We start from the raw sequence: 12,558 nt of genomic DNA on the forward strand, positions 1-12,558 counted from the left end.
CGGTAGGTAATCTGTCAGGATAACTAATTTTCTGTCCCAAAACACGAACAACATCACCTTCTTCGCAGATGGAGTGGTCTTTGCCTTTTTTGGAAGGTGGGGAGGAGGTGTGCTTCCACTGCTTTGGCATGTCTTTAGTCTCCGGATCATACTGGTACACCCAACATTCGTCACTAACCGATCAAAAAAGTTCTCAACATCCGCATTGCACAAATCTAACAGTTGGCGAGAACATTGTATTCGACGTTGCTTCTGCAAAGGCGTCAGCAATCTTGAAACCCATCGTGTGCAGATGGTCATGTAAAATGGATCTGCGCGGATAGCACAGTGGTATCGTCACCGTTCTCCCCACACCGGGTGGAAAAGGCCCGGGTTCGAATACCGTCGATAACGCGAGTAACTTTAATGGGCTTTTTCCACTCCGTGGCTGAGTTAGTCGGTTTCAGGCGTAGATAGCAAGGTTTTTTCCTCCGGCACCTCGAGTTTTTCGTCCAGCAAAATAGGCAAATCGACCATAGAACACATGCAATTTACGGACATAATGCACGGCAGATGAATTTAGTTATTCGGGTGGCCTAAAAATAATAGTTTAGTCATGTAAAATGCTGTGGACAGACCTATAACTAATTCTCACTGCATTTACGATGAATGAATTGGTACACATCTGTCACCACTAGCTGCTCAACCTTTGCAATCGTCTCACTGTCTGTGGATGTTGATGGCCTTACTTCGCTTGGCTCGTCAGACACTTGTACGACCGCAATGGAACTCCCGTTTCCACTTTTTTACAGTGTCATAGGATGGACAATTCTGCCCATACAGTTTTCATTTCTTCGTCAATTTCCTGAGCTTCCTTGCCCTGCAAATGTAGGAACTTGATCACTGCTCGAAACTCCACTTTGTCAACCACAGCGTTCTTCTTCAGATTTCGGGCTCCAACTCTGGTATACGATCACCTACGGGAATGAAATTTCATATGTTAATTAGGGAATATGTAGACAACTTATATTAAAAACGGCATCTACCTACTGATGTTTTATCTAGGTCAGGGTACGAAACGTTTTGATACTCCCTCGTAAATGCCAATATATTTATATGCTTCATATTCTGTTGTTGCCATACACATGTATACAAATATATATTCCAACAACAGAGTATGAGGGAAAAGGAGATTTATGAGCAACTAGAAAATGCACTTGAGAGAGAGGTCAGGCAACAGATTTTTTTGTGATGATGGGCGATTGGAATGCAGTGGTTGCAGAAAGAAAAGAGGAAGAATATGTCGGCTGGTAGAAATTTGTGATCAGAATGATCTAATGATAACATACGCTTGGTTCAGACAGCATAAAAAAGGAGTGTGTATCTATATATATAAACACTTGGTTTAGATAAAATAAAGATCTGATCTTTCAGATTTCAATCCAGAACTCTCGTTAGAGCCTGTATAATACAATACAACAGAAAGAAGTCATATGTAATGGAATGATGCATTGTAAATCAACAAAGCAGAAATTTTTATGGGCTTCTTTCACATCATGGATAAATTAGTCCGTCTCGGGCGAGGATTCCCCAATTTTATTTTTATATATATATATATATATATATATATATTTTTTTTTTTTTTTTTTTTTCGCTCCTAAAAATCGGATTTTTAGTCCAGCAAAAAAGGCAAACTACGCATTGATTGATGCCTCGTATATTTATCGGCTTAGACATAAAAACACAAATAAACAACTGCACGTTTAATAAGCAGTTTCTTCCTTAAACAGAGCGTTTTCGTTAACAACATATAAAGTGAAAGTTACTAAGTCGTGTATTGCGTTGTGTTGTGTGATTTTTTTCCAGTCAAACATATAAGAGTAAGCATTTTGTTAGCTGAAAGCATATTCAAGTCTAAGCTTCAGGCCTGCATTTTATCCAGTCGAATTCCTGCTTTTCTCAGACGTGTATACGCTGCCTATTCGAAAAGCCACCGGAAAGATGATATTCCCATGAGAAATACAGTATCTCACATGTCTAAATAAGGCAACATCCTACGACGACATGTAGCCAACCTCACTAGAAAATTAATTCAAAAGTGACATGGTAAATATCTGAATGGGCAGGCTATATTTCTTAATCATGTGTTTCCCTAAACTAAACTGGCTATTCGTAAACAGTAAGAGAAAAACTCGAGGTTACGATCATTGAGATGTTTTTGTTTAACATCCTTATATGCATTCCTATCTAGTTCGTCGTAGTATCGTCTTTCTGGAGCCCAAGAAATGAAGGAGAAAAAAATGCGATAAGCCCTCTTAGGTATCTCTCAACAAGCTTGTTTCATTCTCGGGAAGATAGCTTTACAACTTCCTTTCGCTTACAGCATTTTAAGGTAATGCAGGAATGGTGAGCGTAGTGACCAGCAATAGCAGAACTGAAGAGAGATGCATGAAAAAATTCAAGAAGTTTCTCACTATGAAAGAAATTAGCGAAATAAATGAAAATTTGAATGAACCAGCTGCAGTCAGCATAGTAAAACAATATTCAATATAGTAAATTATTAGGTAATCACAACAGGTTTAATTCATATTCTGATTTAGTGCAATTTAGAGCATGCAATTTGCAGCTATATGTATCGTTAACATCAATAATAAACCTGGGTGTTGTCAGCGTGGTAAAGCGGTGTTCAATATGGCAAATTATTAGTCGATAACACGATTAGTGCAATTTAGAGTCAAAAAGCTCATCCCTATGTCTCTTTAACACCAATAACAAAGCCAGGTGCCTCAGCATATGCGTATTTAGTATTGTAGTCCAAGGAAAAGTGGAAAGACTATTTTAAGAAGTTATTAAATGAGAAAAACCCAAGAGCATTATGCGAGGATGGAGAGACGAATGAAAGAGTAGTGGAAAGCATAAGCAGGAAAGAAGTGGAAAGCGCACTCAAAAAACGAAGAGGGGGAAAGCAGTAGGTGTTGATCAGATACCAGTAGAGGTGTGGAGAAGTCTGGGAGAAGAAGGGTTCGATATCCTATGGGACTTTATGGAAAAACTGTGGCAGCAGGAGAGGATACCCGATGAGTGGAGGGAAAGTATACTTGTGCCAATCTATAAAGGAAAGGGTGATCTATAAAGGAAAGGGTGATGTGCAGGAATGTGGGAACTACAGGGGAATAAAATTAATGTCTCATTCGATGAAGATCTGGGAAAGAATTGTGGAAGGAAGGATAAGGCAGGAGACGGAAATAGGAGAGGAACAGTTTGGTTTGATGCCGGAAAGAGGAACAACAGATGCGGTCTTTGCTTTAAGGCAGGTCATGGAAAGATACAGAGAGAGAGAGATGCAAGTAGAGTTGCACATGGTGTTCATAGACCTAGAAAAAGCATATGATAGAGTGCCCAGACAAGAGGTATGGAGATGCATGAGGAAGAAAGGTGCATCAGAAAAGTACGTAAGGCTTGTGAAGGAAACGTACGAGGAAGCGGTGACTCAGGTTAAGAGTAGTGTAGGTATGACTGAGGGGTTCTCTGTAGAAGTTGGACTGCACCAGGGATCAGCTCTCAGTCCATATCTGTTTGATCTGGTAATGGATGTGTTGGTGAAAGAAGTGAAGAGTAGAGAACCGTGGAGTATGCTGTTCGCAGATGATATCATACTGTGCGAACTATCCCAATGAAAGGTAGAGAAGAAATTGGAGGAATGGAGGAAAGCGTTGGAAGAGAGAGGCATGAGAATAAGTAGAACAAAGACAGAATATATGGTATTGAATGGAGAAGTTCGAGAGTTCTATAAAACTGCAGGAGGAAAAGCTACCATCAGTTTCGAAATTTAAGTATCTGGGATCGAACGTTGAGAGGGATGGTTGTTGTTGTTATTTGGTTTTTTAGGAGCATTAGCAACTAAGGCCATATTGCTCCGGGATATGCGGTGGTCATTCCCTGACCTTTTCGCATCCTCCATATTTGGTGGCTCACGGGCTCGAACCCCACTCTAATCAAAAAGCGTGTGCTACGCACTGCTGCTCCTGCCCACCTGGCTACGGAGGCGCCGAGAGAAGGAATTGAGTGCAGAAATACAGCATAGAATGCAATGTGGATGGTTGAACTGGAAACAGATGAGCAGGGTGCTGTGTGATAAGAAAGTAAATTGTAGAATGAAGGGAAGAGTGTATAAAACTGTGGTTAGACCTGCATTGATGTACGGTGCTGAGACATGGGCGATTACAAGGGCCCAGGAGAAGAAAATGGAAGTGTCGGAGATGAGGATGCTAAGAGATGGATGTGTGGTGTGACGAAGAAGGACAGGATAAGAAATGACTACATCAGAAGTACGGTTAAGGTGAGGCCCTCTGAGTAAAAAAATGCAGGAATCTAGGTTGAGGTGACTTGGACATGTGGAACGAAGAAGTAAGGAGTATGTGGGGAAGAGGTGTGAAAATTTGGAGGTGATGGGGAAGAGGAAGATGGGAAGACCTAAGCTGAGATGGAAGGACAAGGTGGCAGAGGATTTAAAAGAGAGAGAGAGAAAATGGAGGAGAGAGGAAGCCCAGGATAGGGAGGAATGGAGGAAAAGAATTAAGGACGGAAATGCCGACCCCATATAAACGTGGTAAGAAGGCGAAGATGAAGTCCATATTGAGCAACAATTACTGCTGGTTCCAGCAGAAGCAATCGAGGACATCTATTAACCTCAAAGTCTGAGTGAATTGGAATAAATGCTGTAAGATTTATGATGTAAAAATGTACGATAACTACTCGTGCTACATGTATATTATATAAAGGCTGATTAAAAATTGGAGATAAATCCAAGCTAAATTTTCAATTACATTACTGTAAATAGCATAAATTATCATCATTATATTGCAGCACCTTAGAAATATCTCATCATCGTCATATCGTCCTCTTTCCCCCACCAGAAAAACAGTCTGGATCCGCCACTAGCAACGATATTGGTCTCCAATCCATATTTTTGTGAATCGGAAGCCAATTTCCATCACAATACCCGTTTTGTCTGCTTCCATTATAGAGTTTGAGCTTCTGTGAAGGCCCCTGAGAAATATCTCATCATCGCCATATCGTCCCCTCCCCCACCAGGAAAGTCTGGACTTGCCGCTAGCAACGATATTGACCCCAATCCACATTTTTGTGGCTTGGAGGCAATTTATTTCCATTACATTACCTGTTTTGTGTGCTTCCTTATACACTTTGAGCTTCTGTGAAGCCCAAACTGTATAAGGGACTACACAGTGTCGTACCGCACAGTTCGTATGTTACTATGGGGTTACTGCTACTGATTTGCAGTACTTTGCAATTAATGTCAAACTTCAGTTGCCACCTCTCAGCCCATCTGCCCAGCTTTTCCAGATTCTGTTGCAGCAGCGTAATGTCGTTAACAACCCTGCCAACCTTTGTATCATCTGCAAACTTGGACATTAAGCCTGCTATACTTTCATCAATATCATTGATAAAAATGGAAAATAACGATGGTTCCAATACCGAACCCTGGAGGACATCACTAATAACATTAGCCCACGAAGAGCAGTGTCCACTGATTTCCACTCTGTCTTCTCCCACTCAATCATCCTTTTATCCATAGCAGCAACTTTCCCTAAATGCCATACTGCTCCAATTTGTAACAACAGTATATGATATCAAAATTATTTTTTGCATCCAGTTCCTTTGTGACCACATTGTAGCATCCAATCAAATTGGTCAGACAAAACTTCCTCTTGACAAACCCATGCTGTCTCAACTGTAACTGCAGTCTTGTCTAGATAATCCTGCATTGCTTCTTTAACTTCATTAATGCATTAACTCCATTATTTTCCTCGGAACAGAAGTTAAACTAACAGGTTTGTAATTACGCGTGTCGCCCTTTGATCCCCCTTTGTGAATTGGGGGATACATTTCTCCGTTTCCCCTTCTCCGTTCCGTGGGGTACTTCCCTGAATCCAAGGATGCCGCATAATTATGGCTAAGGGTTGACTTACTTCCTTTGATGCCTCCCTTAATATAACTGGATAGATCCCATCCACTCTAGTTACGTTTCTTATGTTAACTTCATCAATTTCTCCTCCATTTTCCTTCAAATTATTACAAAGTCATTTTGCTTCCTATTAGAGTTTGATAAACTTCTGGCCTCCACAGAATTCCACTTATTCAATGTGTCAGCTACCTGAGCAGTATCAGCAACAGTCGAACTATTAATATCAAATGGACCAATCTGTTTCATCCCCTTCCTTCTAGAGTTTACGTAAGTAAAGAAGTCTTTGCTGTTTTTCTTTGCATCCTTTTCCAAAGATTTTCGTAATCTTCCTACGCCTGCCTAAACTCCTATGTGACTTGATTACAAACTAGCATAAGCTAGTTTGTAATCTACCGTAGGCTTCTGTGTCACCTAATAATTTATATGCATTCCATGCATTTTACTTCTCTACTACCAGTCTCATTAGTTCATCTGACATTCATTTAGGCCTAAACCTGGAATAGCATTTCTTAGTTGGTATGAAATGCCTAGTAGCTTCCAAAATTGAATGGGAAGCATTCCTTGAGTGCTTCCCCATTTAGAATTTGCTGTTGGTAGCATTATCAGTTGCTCACTATATAGAATTTAAAAACTGTCTGCGACCACCATAGTCACCTTTACGAAAGCAAAAAAATCCTTCCCTTTACCCCTGATGGTAGTTACGTCTTTAAGTAAATCCCACATCAGTACAATGTGATCATTGCCACCTAATGGTTCTTTTATCTGCAGATTCTTAATTCATGAATAATCACTGCTGTAATCAGATGAAGATTATTACTCTCTCTACTTGCCTCTCAAACATGCTGCTGTAGAAAACTAATAGTCGCCCAGTAATTCCACAAAAGTCTTTGCTAGTGTGTGAGTGATCAACCCACAATTTCAGTGAATATCTGGAAAGTTAAAATCTCCCATTATAAGATAATCTGATTTACTGGCCCACTATTTCTCTGTACAGTTGTTCATTGTACTCATTTAAGACTAAGAGACATCAGTATATATTTCGTCTCTAAATTTGCGTGAATTCCGTAGTCAATATGCCGGTCTGCTTGATGATTAATCCAAGTTTCGGGAAGAAAACACCAAGAAGCTCTCTCCTTAACCTGACGACTTTGATTCATCTCATCAATCAGATTTAAAGTGAACTTGGTGTTAACTGTCATAAGAGTGAAATAAATTCAGACCGGACATCATAAGTTATCTAGTAACTATTTTTAATTATTTCTTAAAATATTATAAGAAAAATATTAATACTATAACATTATTTTGGCCAAAGATCCCCTCCAACGGTTAAAAAGGCCTGACAGCAGTGAACCACGCACGATATCGTATTCTATGGCAGCAAATTCCATTCTTCAACCAGCGCAGATCTGAGCTCACCAAGTGACCGAGGAGTTGGATGTCTGTGTGCAATGGGCCGTCCACGGGCGTCACGCATGTTCGATCGGATTTAATTCTGGTGATCGTACTGGACACGGCGACGTTGGATATCTTGCAACGTAGATTGCAACAACAATCTTGCAACCTACTACTGTAAGTTGCAATTTTGTGGCTGGTTTAGGACACTGGATGATGTAGTAGGTATGAAGTCCCCCTAAGTTCTGTCCGTTACGAGTTTTTTTCCCTATGAGGTTTGGCTATACCAAAGAGGGGATCTACAGTTGGCAACCATGGATACCAAAACCTCGCTACCAGTTAAAAGAGTTAAGACTGCCTGTAGGTACTCTGTGCTGGGTCCTATATTTTCTCCAGGTCTGCAGTAAAAGGATATAACATGAAAGCTTCCCTTCGGGGGGGTAGTGATTTGAGCTCAGGTTGCAGAGATGGTTGACCTTAGTTACAGTTATATTTGTATTTCTGATTATCAAGGCAGCCCACGTAATGTCCGTGGTGGCCTCAGTAATTCTGTAATATCTAGGTATCCCTGAACCCTACCCCCATGGGTGTAGGGCTCTTGGATACAAGCTATGTCTATTTTCTTTTCTTCCATTATGAATTTTAATTGGTCTGCAACAGCATTTAGTTGGAGGAATTTCAAAGCTTGGTGGTTATAGGAATTACTAGAACTATCCATAATCCACTTTCTGTTTGTGCAATTTCAATGCCTTTAATTAGCTCGTCCATTTGGGATCCCTAACTGAGTGTTCAAAGGCAAGTTCTGCAGTCTTGAAATTTGAGCATTTTGCTACCTGAGTTTTTTTTACAGCTGTTATAGTCATGTCCGCGAACTGCACAATGGCCACACCTGCTCTCATTGGGAAGCGCGCCCAAATTTTAGGAATCGATAGCTGTTGTTCTTTGGTTTTTAGGATTATTAGCAACTAAGGCCATATTGCTCCGGGATATGCGGTGGTCATTCCCTGACCTTTCCGCATCCTCCGTATTTGGTGGTGACGGGTAATCGGTAGCATTTGGGTATAGGAAAATGTTCCAAGTACCTGTGGCTGCCCCATTCAATATATATTCTTTCTTGCTTACTATTTTTGCCACATTTTGAGTGGTAGTTCCACAATCCAGTTACAGGATTGTGAAGATCTGGACTTGGTGGAATATTTCAGGTTAAACTCAGTGTTAACTTGTTTTCTGGAGACAAGCTCAGAGAAATTCTTTTCATATATATATCAGTCTTGATTTCATTAAGTTTTAGTTTTATCTATGTCAAATAGCAAGACGTTGGGATCTCTAGTTCCTGGTTTCTCTGTTTTTTGCCCTAAGTTTGTCACTGTGTAGTTTTTGTTGTTATCCTTTTTCTCTTGGATAGCCATCAATTGTAGTTTTGTTTGCTTGTTATTCTGTTGATTCCCTTTAAGAACCTGTGAGTATGACATCCTATTTTGTCTTTGAGACTCGCATTCTTTTTCATTGGTCTCTAATTTAACACCTCGTTCTCAATATGCAGGTCTGAATTTTTACTTTCTAAGTGCATACACATTCCAGTTATCATCCTTCTGATGGGGCAGTGATTATTCCTGTCGGCTCAGCCATGAGCTTTTCCAATTGTAATTTCGCTGTAATTATCTGCTCCAGAGCCAGCTGCCTGGAAACACTTCTTTATCTTGTCGTTTTCGTTGTCAGGCAGTTCAGATTAAAATGGTTGACAAGTTTGGGGGGGGGGGACTTATGTTTTGGATCTATACTCAACTTTGTATTTTATGCTGGAAGCATGTCCATGTTTGTCCTCATCTTCAGAAGTTGATCGGGTGTCATTTATCTGTTCGTTTTCAACCTGAACTTTCAGTTGTCTCACACGAACTGAAAGTTCGGGTTGAAAGTCTCGTCACTTGTCTTGTTTCATCATTTCCTTTTTTGTTTTTATTATCCTTTCCCTTTTGATGTTTTGATTTACTGGCCATCTTAGTGTGTAAATTTGTGTTTAATCTTCCTAATTCTGTCAAAAGTTCCTGCACAAAATACCTCCTTTTCCTTTGTGATTCTAAATCCTCTATACTAATTTCGCATGTGGGGCGTGGGAGGGAATTACCGACCAACTCAGTAGCGTTTGTATCGCTATCAAATACAGTATCACAAAATGTGAACTGAAACAGTACTGACTACACTTTTTACTAGTTTTCTTCTTAATTAAATCGACTTAAGTGCTAAAATCAGCTCCTAAGGAAACGTGGGCATGAAAAGAATGCCCTGTTACAAAGGAGAGACTTTCGATGTGGCAAGAATGGCGACCAAGAAGGATAGACTCATTGTAGCCACGTAGTGATTTAGAAAGCCCAGATCTCATTAGGAACCGAATAAATAAATAAACAAACTGCATGAGGCCTATGGGATCGCTCCGTGTCATCTAATTGTTCTTTCACCCAGGCGAGGACATAGCTCCTGCCATCAGGTATCTACAAGCAGTCCAAGCCTCCTAGATGGAAAGATTATTCTCTGGGCCGACGTCACTTGTCGTTCTGCAATGTGGCAGAGCAACTCGGAAGGCCGCCCGTGCAACCACAATGGCCGGCAACTCGAGGGCTTCCTCGCTGCGTCCTCTCTTATAATTGTTAACAAGCCCAACAACCAGCCACCCTTCAGCAACATCCTATGAGAATCCACAGTAGACATCTCAACAAGATCCATCACTACTATAATCACCGACTGGTAAGTCCGCGAGGTTTGGACAACTTCCGACTAGAGGGCGATTACTTTTAACCTTCAACGCTCAATAGAATCAATACCTCCTCCTAGAAACAATATCATCCGTTATGCAGTTAAGAAAGCAGACTGAAACCTCTTTAATTTTACAATTCAAGCTTCTTTTCAAATTCCTGGAAACACCAATCTCACCAACCTCAACCAGCATGAGAGGAAAACATCATTAATAACCAATGTCTGTGACAAAACAATCAAGAAGAAAAACCCTTTCCCGAGGGCAGTCCCATGGTGATGCATCCAATTGGAAAGTCTCTGCCATCAGGTTCATGCAGCACGGAAAGCATTCCAACGGGCTTGCTCTACTTCGCCTCCTCATGAAGTAGATGGCCTGCGTAATACCTGCAGTAAGCTAAGAAATTAATACACTACCTTAATTAGAGCCAAGAAGAAACAGTCATGGGAGCACCTGGTCTCCACGACTGGAAACGCCACCTTCTGGGGAGTTGTTACTAACCAACTCACCAGAGGCGAGGTCATCTCTTCTACGCTCACCCAGTAGGACACTACAACTTTCACCTGGAAAGAGTCGGTAAACAACATCCTCGACACCCTGTTCGCGCTAAATACGGATCCTCAATGCAGCCAACAACATGAAATCAGCGCTGAAAACGCCTCCTACAACACCACTTCAATAAAGAGCCTCTGAACTTAGATGAATTAAAACTTGCCATTTGAAAAAAAAGCCCAGGGTTAGACTTCATTGAAGCAAAAGTAATTAAGAAGCTAGCAGAAACTCAATCAAATCTCCTCCTCGACCTGTACAACCATTGCTTGGAAATGAGAATTTTCCTCCGAAAACTGGAAAGAGGCCAATCTACGCCTCATCTTGAAGAACCCGACTAACCACCAGAGCAGACAGGGTCTGTAGACCCATAGCACGTTTGAAGCAAAATTTTTGAATGTCTTCTCTTAATCAGATTGGGAAACACTATGTCAGCGCAAATCTCCAGTCTCCAAACTAGTTCGGCTTTCGGTCGGGTTAGTTAGTTATTTGGAGCATTAGCAACTAAGGCCATATTGCTCCGGGATATGCGGTGGTCATTCCCTGCTTTCGGTCGGGACATTCGACGGAAGAAGCCCTTCGATAGCTCCTAGACTCTGTCACAAACTCAGCCACCAAACACTTTTTAGCAATATCAGTGGATTTCGCCATGGCTTTTGACCTGTTCTGGTAGCCTAGTATACTTCGGAGACTCAGAGAAGCTAGCATTCCAGCAAATCTTTGCAACTGCGCACAGGACTATATGCATAACAGGAGTGTTAGTCAGAAATGCTTATCGACAAGTCTCCAGGGATGTCTACAGAGGCTTCCCACGGGGGGGGGGGGGAGCAGCCTCTGTAGACATCCTCTGTCCTTGCCACATTTCTATGGAATGTGGATGAGTTCCTGAACCTAGACTTGGGCAGTGTTTCCACCCAAGCCTTCGCAGACGACCTGATCCTAATAGTCACCGGAAACTCCAGAGTTTCTCTGGAAACAACAGCCAATGAAGTCCTAACAAATCTACAAGAATAGGCCACCCGCCATAAACTTCATTTATCTCTTGATAAAACTGTACTTGAGTTCTACTCAGAAGAACCCTTCAAATAAGCATCCGCAGCAGAAATATGGGAAAATGAAGAGAAATACGAAAATCTGGAGTCAATTAGATGTACATCTGTAAATCTAGATCTATTCTTCGACTTTATGAACTTCATACTAGGAAATAATGACTCACAGATGTACGTTGAACCAAAGCAAGAGTTCACCATTAGCTCTACATTTTTTAACAAAGGATACTTATTCTTGTCTCCCCCCCCCCCCCCGATTCCAGAAGTCATTATCTTTTTTATATGATTGTAAAACAATGTCACTTTGAAGATTAACAATTTCTAGTTCAGTTTCTGCAATGTCTGTTTTAAATAAGTTTCCAACTAATACTGAAATCTCAGAAATATCTACATTGTGGAAGGGATTTAGAACATATTTCAACAACTGGATCAATTTTCTTGAAATTCTGGAAACGCCATCTGAATTCTTGCTTTAGTTCTTCCAGATGTTCTACAAAAGGCTGAATATTAAAAACTCTTTTCAGTGGCAGTTTCGATAATAAACTTTTTCAAATAAGTGTAACAGTGATTTTTTTTTCTTATGTCAGATTCCCACAAGTTTAGTTTACCTATGAATGAACTGATTAAACTAATCATTTCAGCAATATTCTTGTCTTTTCCTTGAAGTTCAAGATTTAATATATTAAGTTTCAGATTCATATCTGTAAGAAATGCTAAATCTAGCAACCAAGTGTGGTCATTAAGTGTTGATATTCCTCATTTCTGGATTCGAGAAATACTCGAATGACGTAACTCGCAAAATCTTCTTCTACTTAACCATCGTATTTCGCTGTGCAATATCAATTCTGAATACG

This window comes from Mastigoproctus giganteus, chromosome 3 (genome assembly GCF_048544385.1).
Source record: "Mastigoproctus giganteus isolate SK-2022 chromosome 3, ASM4854438v1, whole genome shotgun sequence".
NCBI classification, from domain to species: Eukaryota; Metazoa; Arthropoda; class Arachnida; order Uropygi; family Thelyphonidae; genus Mastigoproctus; species Mastigoproctus giganteus.